We start from the raw sequence: 17,548 nt of genomic DNA on the forward strand, positions 1-17,548 counted from the left end.
ACCATTTTTTCGATGCCTGACCGTGCTGAGATAGGTAACTACGCTCCTGATACGGCCTTAATAGAAGTGCTTTTCCATCCTCAACCTCCCACTTCTGGCTGCACTATTTGACGTGAAGCTGTATCATGGGGAGAATTGTGAGGAGTGGATATTGTGTATAATGTTGTGTACGTTTTGTTAATGGTGAACATGGAATGGGAGCCAGTAATAGGGAAGACGCCGTGCTTAGCATTCCTATTTCAAGGATGTTTTACTATCAACAATGTTTTAAAGCATCCCTCCATAAATTAGTGTGGAGAAGTTTGAAAAATACTTGAGGCATTGGTGGGCAATGTGGTGACCAAGAAATATTCACAACTGTCTTCTCTATTTATGTTCTTTGTTGTTGTGGCCTTCAGTCCAGAGACTGGTTTGATGCAGCTCTCCATGCTACTTAATCCTGTGCAAGCTTCTTCATCTCTCAGTACCTACTGCAACCTACATCCTTCTGAATCTGTTTAGTGAATTCATCTCTTGGTCTCCCTCTGCGCCTTATAGCCTTCACGCTGCCCTCCAATACTAAATTGGTGATCCCTTGATGCCTCATATTATGCCCTACCAACCGCTCCCTTCTTCTAGTCAAGTTTTCCAATTCTGTTCAGCACCTCCTCATTAGTTATGTGAACTACCCATCTAATCTTCAGCATTCTTCTGTAGCACTACATTTCGAAAGCTTCTATTCTCTTCTTGTCTAAAATATTTATCGTCCATGTTTCACTTCCATACATGGCTACACTCCATACAAATACTTTCAGAAACGACTTCCTGACACTCAAATCTATACTCGATGTTAACAAATTTCTCTTCTTCAGAAATGCTTTCCTTGCCATTGCCAGTCTACATTTTATATCCTCTCTACTTCGACCATCGTCAGTTATTTTGCTCCCCAAATAGCAATACTCATTTACTACTTTAAGCGTCTCATTTCCTAATGTAATTCCCTCAGCATCACCCGATGTAATTCGACTACATTCCATTATTCTCGTTTTTCTTTTGTTGATGTTCATCTTATATCCTCCTTTCAAAACAACGTCCATTCCGTTCAGGTGCTCTTCCAGGTCCTTTGCTGTCTCTGACAGAATTACAATGTCATCGGCGAACCTCAAAGTTTTTATTTCTTCTCCATGGATTTTAATTCCTACTCCAAATTTTTCTTTTGTTTCCTTTACTGCTTGCTCAATATACAGATTGAATAACATCGGGGAGAGGCTACAACCCTGTCTCACTCCCTTCCCAACCACAGCTTCCCTTTCATGTCTCTCGACTCTTACAACTGCCATCTGGTTTCTGTACAAATTGTAAATAGCCTTTCGCTCCCTGAATTTTACCCCTGCCACCTTCAGAATTTGAAAGAGAATATTCCAGTCAACATTGTCAAAAGCTTTCTCTAAGTCTACAAATGCTAGAAACGTAGGTTTGCCTTTCCTTAATATATTTTCTAAGACAAGTCGTAGGGTAAGTATTGCCTCGCGTGTTCCAGCATTTCTGCGGAATCCAAACTGATCTTCCCCGAGGTTGGCTTCTACCACTTTTTCCATTCGTCTGTAAAGAATTCGTGTTAGTATTTTGCAGCAGTGGCTTATTAAACTAATATTTCGGTAATTTTCACATCTGTCAACACCTGCTTTCTTTGGGATTGGATTTATTATATTCTTCTTGAAGTCTGCGGGTATTTCGCCTGTCTCATACATCTTGCTCACCAAATGGTAGAGTTTTGTCAGAACTGGCTCTCCCAAGGCTTACAGTAGTTCTAATGGAATGTTGTATAAACCCCGGGTCTTGTTTCGACTTAGGTCTATCAGTGCTCTGTCAAACTCTTCACGCAGTATCATATCTCCCATTTCATCTTCACCTACATCCTCATTCATTTCCATAATATTGTCCTCAAGTACATCGCCCTTGTATAGACTCTCTATATACTCCTCCCACCTTTCTGCTTTCCCTTCTTTGCTTAGAATTGGGTTTCCATCTGAGCTCTTGATACTCATACAAGTGCTTCTCTTTTCTCCAAGGGTCTCTGTAATTTTCCTGTAGGCAGTATATATCTTACCCCTAGTGAGATAAGCCTCTACATCCTTACATTTGTCCTCTAGCCATCTCTGCTTAAGGATTTTGCACTTCCTGTCGATCTCATTTTTGAGACGTTTGTATTCCTTTTTGTCTGCTTCATTTACTGCATTTTTATATTTTCTCCTTTCATCAATTAAATTCAATATCTCTTCTGTTACCCAAGGATTTCTATTAGCCCTCGTCTTTCTACCTACTTGATCCTCTGCTACCTTCACTATTTCGTCTCTCAAAGCTAAGCTACCCATTCTTCTTCTACTGTATTTCTTTCCCCCATTCTTGTCAATCGTTTCCTAATGCTCTCCCTGAAGCTCTCTACAACCTCTGGTCCTTTCAGTTTATCCAGGTCCCATCTTCTCAAATTCCCACCTTTTTTGCAGTTTCTTCAGTTTTAATCTATAGTTCATAACCAATAGATTGTTGTCGGTGTCCACATCTGCCTCTGGAAAAGTCTTACAATTTAAAACCTGGTTTCTGAATCTCTGTCTTACCATTATATAATCTATCTGAAACCTGTCAGTATCTCCAGGCTTCTTCCATGTATACAACCTTCTTTTATGATTCTTGAACCAAGTGTTAGCCATGATTAAGTTATGCTCTGCGCAAAATTCTACCAGGCGGCTTCCTCTTTCATTTCTTCCCCCCAATCCATTTTCACCTACTATGTTTCCTTCTCTCCCTTTTCCTACTCTCAAATTCCAGTCAGCCATGACTATTAAATTTTCGTCTCCCTTCACTACCTGAATAATTTCTTTTATCTCATCATACATTTCATCAATTTCTTCATCATCTGCATAGCTAGTTGGCATATAAACTTGTACTACTGTAGTAGGTGTGGGCTTCGTGTCTATCTTGGCCACAATAATGTGTTCACTATGCTGTTTGTAGTAGCTTACCCACACTCCTATTTTTTTTATTCATTATTAAACCTACTCCTGCATTACCCCTATTTGATTTTGTATTTATAACCCTGTATTCACGTGACCAAAGGTCTTGTTCCTCCTGCCACCAAACTTCACTAATTCCCAATGTATCTAACTGTAACCTATCCATTTCTCTTTTTAAATTTTCTAACCTACCTGCCCGATTAAGGGATCTGACATTCCACGCTCCGATCCGTAGAACGCCAGTTTTCTTTCTCCTGATAATGATGTCCTCTTGAGTAGTCCCCGCGCAGAGATCCGAATGGGGGACTATTTTACCTCCGGAATATTTTACCCAAGAGGACGCCGTCATCATTTAACCATACAATAAAGGTGCATGCCCTCGGTAAAAATTACGGCTGTAGTTTCCCCTTGCTTTCAGCCGTTCGCAGTACCAGCACAGTGTTACAAGGCCAGATCAGTCAATCATCCAGACTGTTGCCCCTGTAACTACTGAAAAGGCTGCTGCCCCTCTTCAGGAACCACACGTTTGTCTGGCCTCTCAACAGATATCCCTCCGTTGTGGTTGCACCTACGGTACGGCTATCTGTATCTCTGAGGCACGCAAGCCTCCCCGCCAGCGGCAAGGTCCATGGTTCTATTTATAGGCAGCCGAATTCAGAATATTATTGTTGTTCGTGTCAGAACCACGGCTGAAATTTTCTAAGTCACTTTTAACAATAATTATACTGAAATAATTAATGATGGCTCAAGGATGAACGATAAATAACTATGAATATACACTGCCTGTCAAAACGGTGAAGCATCCAGAAGGGAAAGAGGAAAAACAAAAAATCTCATGGGGTGATATGGTATGTGACGGTATTTCGGTGATTTCATAATCGAGTCAGATTTACACTGAAGCACCAAAGAAACTGGTATAGGCATGCGTATTCAAATACAGAGATATGTAAACAGGCAGAATACGGCGCTGCGGTCGGCAACGCCTATACAAGACAAGTGTCTGGCGCAGTTGTTCGATCGATTACTGCTGCTACAATGACAGGTTGTCAAGAATTAAGTGAGTTTGAACGTGGTGTTAAAGTCGGCGCACGCGCGATGGGACACAGCATCTCTGAGGTAGTGACGAAGCGGGGATTTCCCCGCACGACCATTTCACGAGTGTACCGTGAATATCAGGAAACCGGTAAATCATCAAATCTCCGACATTGCTGCGGCCAGAAAAAGATCCTGCAATAACGGGACCAATAACGATTGAAGTGAATCGTTCAACGTAACAGAAGTGCAACCCTTCCGCAAACTGCTGCAGATTTCAATGCTGGTGCGCGACCGCTACGCTCGCAGGTTCGAATCTTGCCTCGGGCACGGATGTGTGTGATGTCCTTAGGTTAGTTCCGTTTAAGTAGTTCAAAGTTCTAGGGGACTGATGACCTAAGATGTTAAGTCCTATAGTGCTCAGAGTCATTTGAACCAGTTTTTCAATGCTGGGCCATCAACAAGTGTCAGCGTGCGAACCATTCAACGAAACATCATGGATATGGGCTTTCTTAGCCGAAGCCCACTCGTATACCCTTGATGACTGCACGATACAAAGCTTTACGTCTCGCCTGGATCCGTCAACACAGACATTGGACTGTTGATGACTGGAAACACGTACGAACGAGTCTCGTTACAAATTGTACCGAGCGGACGGACGTTTACGGGTATGGAGACACCCTCATGAATCCATGGACCCTGCATGTTAGCAGGGGACTGTTCAAGCTGGCAGAGGCTCCTTAATGGTGTGGGGCGTTTGCAGCTGGAATGATATGGGACACCTGATACGTCTAGATACGACTCTGACAGGTTACACGTGCGTTAGCATCCTGTCTTATCATCTGCATCCATTCGTGTCCACCGTGCTTTCCGACGGACTTGGGCAATTCCAGTTGGAGAATGCGACACCCCACACGTCCAGCAATGCTACAGAGTGGCTCCAGGAACATTCTTCGGAGTTTAAAAACTTCCACTGGTCACCAGACTCCCCAGACATGAACTTTACTGAAAATATCCTGGATGCCTTGCAACATGCTGTTCAGAAGATATCTCCACTCCCTCGTGCTCTTACGGATTTATGGACAGCCCTACAGGATTCATGATGTCAGTTCCCTCCAGCAGTACTTCAGACATTAGTCGAGTCCATGCCACGTCGTGTTGCGGCACTTCTGCGTGCTCGCGGGGGCCCCACACGCTATTAAGTTAGTGTACCAGTTTCTTTGGATCTTCAGTGTATAAGGAACTTGGCAGTATGATCCCGCTTATTAATATGACGTCGTGCCCCCTTTGACCTGAATACATGTACTGAGTCGGTTATGGAGGCCGTCATAATGTCGTTGTATACTCCCCGGAGGCAAGCTGGCCCACGACTGTTTTAAGTGCATCTTGATATCCCAGGTACTGAGACGGAGCTGATGTTCGAACTGGTTCCTGGATCGGGGACAGATCTAGGGATATTTCTGGCCATGGAAGTACCTCGGTATCACGCAGACAGTTCGTGGAGACATGTTCCATGTCTGGAATACTATTGTCCTGCTGAAAAATGTCACCACGATAATGTCACGTGAGAGGTAGCATGAAGACGCAGGATGTCCGTGACGTACGGTTGTGTCGTCAGAGTTCTCTCAATCTCTACCAGCTGTTATCTGAAGTCACACCCGATGACTATCGCATCATGATGTCAGGAGTAACACTGCTGTGCCTCTCAAAACATTGGAAGAACGGAACTTCTCTCCAGGTCGCCGCCATATTAGCCGACGGTGGTCATCACAGATACCGCAAAAACCGTCATTCATCACTTAACACAATGCGACGCGATCCACCAGTTCAACTTTATGTTTATGGCACCACTCCAAGCGCAGCCGCTTGTGTTGTGGTGTTGACGGCAGCCAATGCATGTGCGACCGTAATTCCTTATCTGGCTCCTGCTATTCTTCGATCAATGGTTTGGAGTGATACAGAATTTTGCAGGTAGTCCATTAAATCGATTACTTGTTCTCGGATGGCAGGCTCAAATGTGCCTAGTGCACAATACGACACTCCTCCTTTGTGGTGATCAATTGTCGTCGACCGGAATCTTGACAACGAGTATTCCCTCTCTCACGTTTCCATGCATTCCAGCACTGTCACATTCGAATGCTTCGCAAATACAGATATTGCAGGATTCGACCAGTCGGCCAAATGTAAACCCACAATGTGATCCGTTTCAAGCTCTGTCAGCTCATGAGCACGCTTTCTCCCACGAGAACACGTCATCTCTGTGTTCACAGTGATCACTCAACATCTCACTCGTCACACCCTCTATGAACCGTACCAGGCCGGGTAATAACACAAAACACGGAAAATACTAGGAAACTCCGGTGGACATTGTATCTGTCACAGATAATTACAGCGCTAATCATTTACGTACGCGCCAGTGGTGTGTACATGTACAAATTTGCATTCACATCCGACTACTTCTTCTGGGTGCTTCAGCTTTTTGTCAGGCAGTGTATTTCTTTCAAGCCAGAGGAGAAAATAATAGAACGGAATATAAACAATTAATAAACATTATTTATTTACATTATAGGAAGACAAACAAAATAAAGATAAATAGGACATTGTCTTCCACTCAACTAATCCTAACTGCATGAGGTTGCAGTTAGGAGAAAAAAAAAAAAAAAAAAAAAAAAAAAAAAAAGTCTCTGAGCACTATGGAACTTAACATCTGAGGTCATCAGTCCCCTAGAACTTAGAACTACTTAAACCTAACTAACCTAAGGACATTAAACACATCCATGCCCGAGGCAGGATTCGAACCTGCGACCTTAGCGGTCGCGCGGTTCCTAGGAGAAACAGAGGTCGTCTGGAACCTGTTGCTAAATTTCAGTCTCGTTGCACTCCTATGTAGCTAGTGACAGCTCTAATGGTTTGAATCTTGGTCACTTGTGTTTCAGTTACACTCCCTCGTCAGTATATCGGAGGAGGGAACCCGGAATTAAAGAGTACCTTTTCAATGGAGTTGGTTTTAACCAACCTCTCTCGTTAAGGTCGATATCCATCTAGCTTCCTGGCATAGACTTGCTCTAGATGTACCCACTGCCTAGTGGACTAACACGGGAAAAGTAGATCTGTTCCCAGTGTGTGTGGCTGAGTACGTCACTGATACTTCAGTAGTTTCCTGACCATTCTCTTTCTTGCCGATGCTTTATATTTAGTGGTGCTTAAAAGTCAGGGTACAGCCCAAAGTTACCATCAAGCTCCTTTGATATATTACGGGAAAGAATAGGGCCAGAAAAAGCATCTAGCAACCCTCCACCACTAACATTGCCAAAGTCAATGATTAACATGCTCATCCCGTGAAGATGCGGCATACAGGCTAGGATAAAGAAGAAAATGAAGTATCTTATTTGGAACTACTGTATTGTTTTAATTTTTTCGCCGATGAGTGTAGTTTATTTGATTGCTCTATTTGATAAGATTTTTAAACGTTTTACTTCTCATGTTCTTTAAATTTTAATACTCTGCAACATATATAGCATTTTATCTTTCTATTGTATTTTATGTTTTTTTACAGAATTAGACTTGCTACAAAATGTTTACAACCATATAAACATGTCATCAGTACCATATAGAAACTGCAGACAGTGGGTTCATGAATATATATGGGAAGAACACTTAAGCATCGTAAATTTAATGACAAGGTGTCACATAGGTGAAATGGAACAAAAGCATGAAATGTGATGGGTAAAGGCTAAATTTCACTTTTTTTAATCGGGAACATTTTCTGAACAGTCGAAGGCTTTCAAGCTCTTATTTATACGTACGTGACACATTAATAAATGCAATTATGGCTTATATGCGTTTACAGGCATTCAGATCTCGAAAAGCAGTGAAATCTTTACAGAGTAAATATTTATTTAAATTTGGTAAGCTTCTACAGTAAAGCCGTATGTTATAATTTGCCGGGAGACCCAAAGGGTTGGTTGAGCTGCCGAGACGGAAAGGTTTTTCTTCTGCCGCGCACAATGCCCTCTTTCCTTGCGGAAGTGTGATTTGTGTCGTATGTCCATTTCTAGAGTGTAGGTGAGTGCAATGGATGCATATGGACTGTATAGTAAAATGTTATGTTTGCGTTGTATATCGGTAGAAGGGAGAGGCACATTTGAAATTTAATCCAGATTATCGACGCCAAGATTGGTGATCAGTCTCCTCTACTCCCGAAGTAGGCCAACTACTGGCAGTGAAAATTTCATCCACCGACAGGATTCGAACCGGCTTACGTTAGAATCGAGCGCCACTGCACAAGCGTGCGTTTCCGTTACCGGTCTCTCTCTCTCTCTCTCTCTCTCTCTCTCTCTCTCTCTCTCTCTATCTATCTCTCTCTTTTTGCTAGACGGATGCTCTGCCCACTTTTTTTTTGTTTCGTGCCAGAATTCGAACCTGCAATTTCGGATCCGAAGTCCGATGCTTTATTCATTTTTTTTGGGGAAGTAGAGAGATCTGCTTCAGGCTAATGGAGACAGGGTGGCCAGAGTCGAAACCTGAGGCCCGGCCATGATGCGTCACCCTTCCCGCCCCTGAGCGCCCCTCCCCCTCCGATTTTATTTTATAGTTTTTTTTTCATCATCTCCTAAATTTGGGATGTAATTTAAATAAAACGTGTTTTTGTTGTAGAGAAGTCATTGCAAACAATTTAATAACAAATTACTTCAACATGAAATAAAATTTAATAATATTTACTTCGCACATCCATCCTCGAGCACATGGGTGAACTCAAAAAATCTAAGAAGAAATAAGATCATGGAAGTTGCTACAGTTAAATTGCTTAAACAACGACCATCCAGTCGAAGGAGATCAAAATAATGATGAAAAACAAATCCTGCACGCCATTCCATGCGTGCTTCGCATCTTCGGACAATGTTTATTGCTACCAAATGGATAAACATTTTGCCTCGTGTCATGGTCCACTTTGGGGGTCATCCTCTGCCAAATACTCCCCAACTGTGAGGGGTGTTTACGAAGGCACTGCACAAATAATTTGCAATGAGTTGTTGATAGCGAGGGGTGTGCTCTTAAGTGCCATGGTTATCTTGGAGATATTGCCAGTAGTCGAGAACCATCTTCTCATCATTGGGAATAAGCAGCAAATGGACATGCCTTTAAACAATGTGAGTGTGTGAGTCTCCGCAGTCGGGAAGTAAGTATCCTCAGGGCATAGCACGAGCAGCAGTGAATTGTATAAGGTGGAGCACAAAGGTAACAGGCGAGAATCTTCTGTACCAGCATCTCTGCGCCAACCGCTGTTCCACAATTTAAACAGTTTTTATCAGTGTTCGGGAGGTGGCACTATGGGCAGAGGGGAGAATCCGTCAGCCCGATGGCGTGCAACCTGCGTCTCGTCGCATATTTCCGGTTGAACATCTGGTATCAGGTTGCTCGCACGCATATAGGGAGCAAGAGCTGTTCCACTGCTCTCCATACCACAGGCCATAATGTAGCCAGGCTTTCAATCTCAGTACCTTGCGAGGGATGGATCTCAGCAGCAGATGTCTCTCGCCTTTGGAGCTCGAGAGATGGAGAGATCATGGTACATGTAACTATATATGAGTATGAACGCCGAGATGTGGAAAACAGAGAGAACGATGTGCATATTTGCAGCAGGCGGCAGGATGGATGCCCGTAGCAATTTCTCCAACACACTGGCTATAAGTGAAGTATGTTGACGGGTCTACAGTTTCGCCATTGTGCACAAACATACGGCTGCAGCCCTTGCTCGGACTTTTATAAGTTCCAGTCCACCTTCATGCAGCAGAAGGGTGAGAATGTCACAGTGGACTTTAAATAGGAATCCAGCAGTAAGACAATGTCCAAACGCTGCCGGAAGTCTGCATGCCATTGGTGTAGGTAGTGAGAGAACCTAAGCCATGTGTATCCAACCGTTCACCATGTGAAGGTTAAGATACTCATGGTAGGAGACTTATGCATTGAAGTAAGTTCTGACTGACTTTTATGCGTATCGCCTCTAGTAGACGTCTATAGCGCGTGCTGCAAGCTACACATGGTGGCAGCAGTTCTCCATCTGCCAAGCAACTAATAAGTCGTAACCACCACACCCAAGAGGTACCACGTTTATCAATAGTGCAAGAAAATCAGACATTCGTAAATAGTGGCCCCTGTGTGGATCACCTACTGAGCTGACTAACCTGACATAAAATTAATTTAATGCCATCAAACCCGCAACAAAATAAATGACATCGTAAGGAATCAGAATGGGTGTCACTGAAAAATTAATAACAAGGACCTACGGTATCACAAAGAGATTTATTAACTAATATCAAGGTCAAGAGAGAACGAACATGTTAACAGGAACTTCAACGGTATAACATTTCATTAACACGAACTCAGGTTGGTTGGTAACAGACTTGGGGAACCTAACTGGAATTTACGTGTAGATGAGATTAGCTACAGTGAGTAGAAGAATGCCAGTCTACGCAAGCACACTCTGCTGTATTGTTCCACTGATTGGTCTCTCACGTCAAAATATAATTAAGCATGCAATGGACACTGGGAGTGAGTACTGTGAGTACAAGGCTGCTATACAAAAAAGATGGCCGTGTAAACGATTGATATACTTCTGAATTTGCCGAAGGTGCGCAACGTTACCGATATGGCTGGTGAAAGACGAGATGCTGTCTTCCGCATGAGGGTGCTGCCAAAGCTGCTAGGTCTGTTGGCACATCGTGCTGCGGGAGATGACCCCACGTCCGCCAGTGTTTGTCTCACGTCCGCAAAAATATACAGTTTCGCCCGGGTGTCTGGACGTCGTCTTTTCAACTAACTGCTCTCTTCATAGAAAAGGAAGAGCTCTAACGACTGTACTCCGCGATGGTCGAGAAGCAAGTCCATGCCTCTCCCGTTGCTCAAAAATCTTCCAAAAAAACAGCCGTTCCCCCCGATGTTCTTGAATAAACCTATCATGGTCCAGCAGTGGTTACCGTGCCAATCATGTTTTCTAGCAAGGAGACCCGATCTTCCTCAACCAATCACTGCAGTGCAGTAGACATTATGTTCTCCGAGAAAACAGCACACAATACTGGAGGTCCTGCAGCCTAACCCCTGGCGCATTTCACAAAATGAGGGAAGCTTCATAGTGAAAACAAGCTCCGTCTCGTCCATAAAACGGTTTAGTGGGCGCCGTTTTGGCGAGGCGCGGCGGCATCTAAGAAACGCGACATCTGGAGAAATTCGTCGTCCCGTCTCACAAGGTACGCTGTTTTTGTAATAAACACATTAGCCTGGCGCCAGCCCGATGCTGCTTTACCTGGACCTGCGCATTGGATAAGGACACCAGACTCCCACACCACGTCCACTCGCTAATAAAGAGGTTAGGCCGGAGCGAGGATGCCCGGCGCCGCCAGTTTCTAAAGAAGTGTCATTTCGCATTCAGCCACAGAATAATGGGAGAAAATGGAGGTAAAAAATAGACTAACACAGAGACGTTCATGGAGGACAGTTAAAAAAAAAAAGTCACCAGAAAGTTAAAAAACATAGTTGGCGATTCTTCAAAACTCCGAGAAGACACTGAATGGACATGCACACATTAAAAGTCGGCCACAGTAGTAAAAACACTCCGGAACAACACACTTAAAACCCACTTGGAGCACACACGACGAAGAATAAAACTGCCAGGTGGGACCTGCCGAGGGTAAGGGCAGAGAGGATGGAAAAGGAGGGGAGAGCAAGGGGCAGCAGTGGAAGCGGTGGGAGGAAGAGAGGAGGGGCATCAGTGGGGGACACGAAGAGGCAGGAGACACGTAGGGCGGGAGATGAAGAGGGAAGACAGAGCAGGAAGGAGTGCAGAGACACTGAAAGGAGGCACAAGAGATGGAGGGGGAGTAGGAGGCGTAAGCCGCTCAGGAGAAGGGAGGGGGAGGAGAGGGAGCCCTGAGGAGGAGACAGGAAGATGGGGTTAGCGTTGGTAGGAAGGGCAGATGTCAGGGCAAAGCTCATCATCCGGGAGGGGTAGACGGTGGAAATTGCATTGGGAAAGGAGATGGAGAGTGTGGAGATGGAGAGAGGATGGGACACAACGGTAAAGGCGCGGCAACTGGTTGGGGGTGGAGAGGAAGGGAGACACCAGGGGGTGAGGGGGATCAAGGTGGCGGACAATATATAGTGTGCGGATGTGTTCAAGGAAAAGGAGAAGGTGGGGGAAGAGGATAAGGTCGTAGAGGATGCGCATGGGGGACGGAAGGCGGATGCAAAGTGCATGGTGTTCGATGATTTGGAGGACTTTATAGGACCGGGGAGGGACGGAAATCCAAGCTATGCTGGCAGAGGATGGGGCGGATCAAGGATTTGTAGGTGTGAAGGATGGTGGAGGGATGCAGACCCCACGTCTGGCTGGACAGGAGTTTCAGGAGGTGGAGGCGGTTGTGAGCTTTGTTTTGGATGGTAAGGAGATGGGGAGTCCAGGTGAGGTGGCGGTCGAGTGTGAGGCAAAGGTATTTGAGGATAGGAGTGAGGTGGATAGGACGGCCATAAATGGTGAGGTAGAAATCATGGAGGCAGAAGGAGCGGGTGGTGCGGCCTATGATGATCGCCCAGGTCTTGGAGGGATTAACACAGAAGAACCACTGGTTGCACCAAGCGGTGAATTGGTCAAGGTGGGTTTGGAGGGTACGTTGGGACTGTTGAAGGGTAGGATAAAGTGCTAGGAAGGCGGTGTCATCAGCGAACTGAAGAAGATGAACAGGAGGGGGAGGTTTGGGCATATCAGCAGTGTACAGGAGATAGAGGAGACGGGAAAGGACAGAACCTTGGGGCACGCCGGCAGAGGGATAGAAAGTACGGGAGTTGGAATTGTGGATAGTCACATAGGAGGGACGATGGGAGAGGAAGGAAGCAACGGGACGGACGAAGTTGATGGGGAGAGCATAGGTCTGGAGTTTGAAGAGGAGCCCGGGATGCCAGACTCTGAGGTCATCAGTCCCCTAGAACTTAGAACTACTTAAACCTAACTAACCTAAGGACATCACACACATCCATGCCCGAGGCAGGATTCGAACCTGCGACCGTAGCAGCAGCACGGTTCCATACTGTAGATTAGATTAGATTAGATTAGATTAGATTAATACTAGTTCCATGGATCATGAATATGATATTTCGTAATGATGTGGAACGAGTCGAATTTTCCAATACATGACATAATTAGGTTAATTTAACAACATACTTAAGTTAATATAACAACTTTATTTTTTGTGTTTTTTGTTTTTCTTTATTTTTTATTTTTATTTTTATTTTTTATTTTTTTAATATTTTTGTTTTGTTTTTTTTCTTTTTTTTCTTAATTTATATCTAAAAATTCCTCTATGGAGTAGAAGGAGTTGTCATTCAGAAATTCTTTTAATTTCTTCTTAAATACTTGTTGGTTATCTGTCAGACTTTTGATACTATTTGGTAAGTGACCAAAGACTTTAGTGCCAGTATAATTCACCCCTTTCTGTGCCAAAGTTAGATTTAATCTTGAATAGTGAAGATCGTCCTTTCTCCTAGTATTGTAGTTATGCACACTGCTATTACTTTTGAATTGGGTTTGGTTGTTAATAACAAATTTCATAAGAGAGTATATATACTGAGAAGCTACTGTGAATATCCCTAGATCCTTAAATAAATGTCTGCAGGCCTAGAACCGCTCGGCCACTCCGGCCGGCTGTATATGAAAAGATAACATTGCTGTGTTTAATTCTGTCACTGATATAAACTTCCGAAAACCCATGTGTCACCGAGTTAAACCTAACAGTCATCTGTTGGTTCTTTGGTGTACTACGAAACTGACAGCGCCATCTTTGGTGTACTACACCGCGTTGATTATATATCTAAACTACAAAGTGAGCATACAATTTTTGATAAAATTCTAGATTATAATATCTTTATTTTTCGTATGCTGATTATGAAGAAATAAAACTTATAAATTGCCCCAAGCTATACTAAAGTTACTTGTGAAAACCCCACGAAAATTCGGCTAGTAGTTTTGGAGATCAGCGTGTTCAAACAGACAAACTGACATACACGAGTTCAAATGTTCACATGTGTATGGGACTTAACTGCTAAGGTCATCAATCCCTAAGCTTACACACTTCCTAACCTAAATTATCCTAAGGACAAACACACACACCCATGCCCGAGGAAGGACTCGAACCTCCGCCGGGACCAGCCGCACAGTCCATGACTGCAGCGCCTGAGACCGCTTGGCTAATCTCGTGCGGCGACATACACGAGTGTTTTAGATAAAATTTTAAATGTGTGTGTGTGTATGTATGTATGTGTGTGTGTGTGTGTGTGTGTGTGTGTGTGTGTGTGTGTGTGTGTGTCTGTGACTGCTGAGGTCATCGGTCCCTAGACTTACACACTACTTAAACTAACTTATACGAAGAACAACACACACACTTATACCCGAATGAGGACTCGAACCTCCGGCGGGAGGGGCTGCGCAGTCTGTGACATGGCGCCTCAACCCGCACGCGCGGCAAATTTTAAAACACAATATATTTTCTCATGGTCCAATTTTGATGAAATAAAGCCTATATCCTACCCCAAACTAAGCTCAAGTTACCTTCGATAACCTCATCAAAATTCGTCAAGTAGGTTTGGCGTAAACAGATAGACACTGCGGTTTTACAGTTTTATTATTAGTATAGATGTAGATATAGATAGGGGAGACCGGGACGTTTTGACGATTGCGATTTAGCACTTTTAATAAATTTAGTTTTGGAGATCGCTTGGTTTTCTTTTTACAATATCATAAAAGTACCTTTTATTGTACTGTATCTACTGGTAGAAGTTTTTTTCACTTTACCTCAATCATAATTCTTTTGCTAATTTTAAAAGCTACTGCAAAAGTGTCAGTCACAACTTTGAACACGTTGCAAGATGATAATACCGATAAAAGTGTAAAATGTTTTTATTCTTAGAAAATATAGGAAAGTGTATTAATTAAATAATGATTACTGTGTACTTCCTTACAAATACTACTTACTGAAAGGATTCAACACATGCAGGACACTGCACTATAACTTCTTTGCTAGTTTCTTTTTGTTGTTTGTCATTTTCATTTTCCACCTTGTGTGCTTCCTTATCAACCAATTTTGATTTCTTTAGATAAGTTTATTAAAACACTTACGCTTTGCATACTGTGACTTACCAGTTTTTCGTAAGCGACTTTTTTTAAGTATTGATTCAAAATCGAAAATAACTTCGGTACCATTCTACATCTACATGTACACCCATACTCCGCAAGCCACCTGACGGTGTGTGGCGGAGGGTACCTTGAGTACCGCTGTCGATTCTCCCTTCTATTCCAGTCTCGTATTGTTCGTCGAAAGAAAGATTGTCGGTATGCCTCTGTGTGGGCTCTAATCTCTCTAATTTTATCCTCATGGTCTCTTCGCGAGATACACGTAGGAGGGAGCAATATACTGCTTGACTCCTCGGTGAAGGTACGTTCTCGAAACTTCAACAAAAGCCCGTACCGAGCTACTGAGCGTCTCTCCTGCAGAGTCTTCCACTGGAGTCTATCATCTCCGTAACGATTTCGCGATTACTAAAGGATCCTGTAACGAAGCGCGCTGCTCTCCGTTGGATCTTCTCTATCTCTTCTATTAACCCTATCTGTTACAGATCCCACACTGGTGAGCAGTATTGAAGCAGTAGGCGAACAAGTATACTGTAACCTACTTCCTTTGTTTTCGGACTGCATTTCCTTAGGATTCTTCCAATGAATCACAGTCTGGCATCTGCCTTATCGACGGTTAATTTTATATGGTCATTCCATTTTAAATCACTCCTGATGCCTACTCCCAAATAATTTATGGAATTAACTGCTTCCAGTTGCTGACCTGCTATATTGTAGCTAAATGATAAGGGATCTTTCTTTCTATGTATTCGCAGACATTACATTTGTCTACATTGGGATTCAATTGCCATTCCCTGCACATGCGTCAATTCGTTACAGATCCTCCTGCATTTCAGTACAAATTTCCATTGTTACAACCTCTCGATATACTACAGCATCATCCGCAAAGAGCTTCAGTGAACTTCCGATCTTATCCACAAGGTCTTTTATATATATTGTGAATAGTAACGGTCCTACGACACTCCCCTGCGGCACACCTGAAATCACTCTTACTTCGGAAGACTTCTCTCCATTGAGAATGACATTCTGCGTTCTGTTATCTAGGAACTCTTCATTTCAATCACACAATTGGTCTGATAGTCCATATGCTCTTACTTTGTTCATTAAACGACTGTGGGGAACTGTATCAAACACCTTGCGGAAGTCAAGAAACACGGCATCTACCTGGGAACCCGTGTCTATGGCCCTCTGAGTCTCGTGGACGAATAGTGCGAGCTGGGTTTCACACGACCGTCTTTTTCGAAACCCATGCTGATTCCTACAGAGCAGATTTCTAGTCTTCAGAAAAGTCATTATACTCGAACATAATACGTGTTCCAAAATTCTACAACTGATCGACGTTAGATATATAGGTCTATAGTTCCGCACATCTGTTCGACGTCCCTTCTTGAAAACGGGGATGACCTGTGCCCTTTTCCAATCTTTTGGAACGCTACGCTCTTCTAGAGTCCTGTGGTACACCGCTGCAAGAAGGGGGGCAAGTTCCATCGCGTACTCTGTGTAAAACCGAACTGGTATCCCATCAGGTCGAGCGGCCTTTCCTCTTCTGAACGATTTTAATTGTTTTTCTGGCCTTCTGTCATCTGTTTCGATATCTACCACTTTGTTATCTGTGCGACAATCTAGAGAAGGAACTACAGTGCAGTCTTCCTCTGTGAAACAGCTTTGGAAAAAGACATTTAGTATTTCGGCCTTTAGTCTGTCATCCTCTGTTTCAGTACCATTTTGGTCACAGAGTGTCTGGACATTTTGGTTTGATCCACCTACCGCTTTGACATAAGACCAAAATTTCTTAGTATTTTCTGCCAAGTCAGTACATAGAACGTTACTTTCGAATTCGTTGATCACCTCTCGCATAGCCCTCCTCACACAAGATTTCGCTTCGTGTAATTTTTGTTTGTCTGCAAGGCTTTGGCTATGTTTATGTTTGCTGTGAAGTTCCCTTTGCTTCCGTAGCAGTTTTCTAACTCGGTTGTTGTACCACGGTGGCTCTTCTCCATCTCTTACGATCTTGCTTGGCACATACTCATATAACGCAAATATGGTTCGATGGTTTTGAACTTTGTCCACTGATCCTCAACACTATGTGCACTTGAGATAAAACTTTTGTGTTGAGCCGGCAAGTACTCTGAAATCTGCTTTTTGTCACTTTTGCTAAACAGAAAAATCTTCCTACTTTTTTTAATATTTCTATTTACGGCTGAAATCACCGATGCTGTAACCGCTTTATGATCGCTGATTCCCTGTTCTGCATTAACTGTTTCAAATAGTTCGGGTCTGTTTGTCACCAGAAGGTTTAATATGTTATCGCCACGAGTCGGTTCTCTGTTTAACTGCTCAAGGTAGT

General features: G+C 43.4%; 1 protein-coding gene across 1 annotated transcript in view; it reads left to right on the forward strand.

The window, feature by feature from the left end:
- The window catches only part of LOC124554877 (alpha-aminoadipic semialdehyde synthase, mitochondrial), a 292,387-nt gene that overhangs the window by 191,388 nt on the left and 83,451 nt on the right, over positions 1-17,548 (forward strand). The gene's annotated exons all lie outside the window — the stretch shown is intronic.

This window comes from Schistocerca americana, chromosome X, assembly GCF_021461395.2.
Source record: "Schistocerca americana isolate TAMUIC-IGC-003095 chromosome X, iqSchAmer2.1, whole genome shotgun sequence".
NCBI lineage: Eukaryota > Metazoa > Arthropoda > Insecta > Orthoptera > Acrididae > Schistocerca > Schistocerca americana.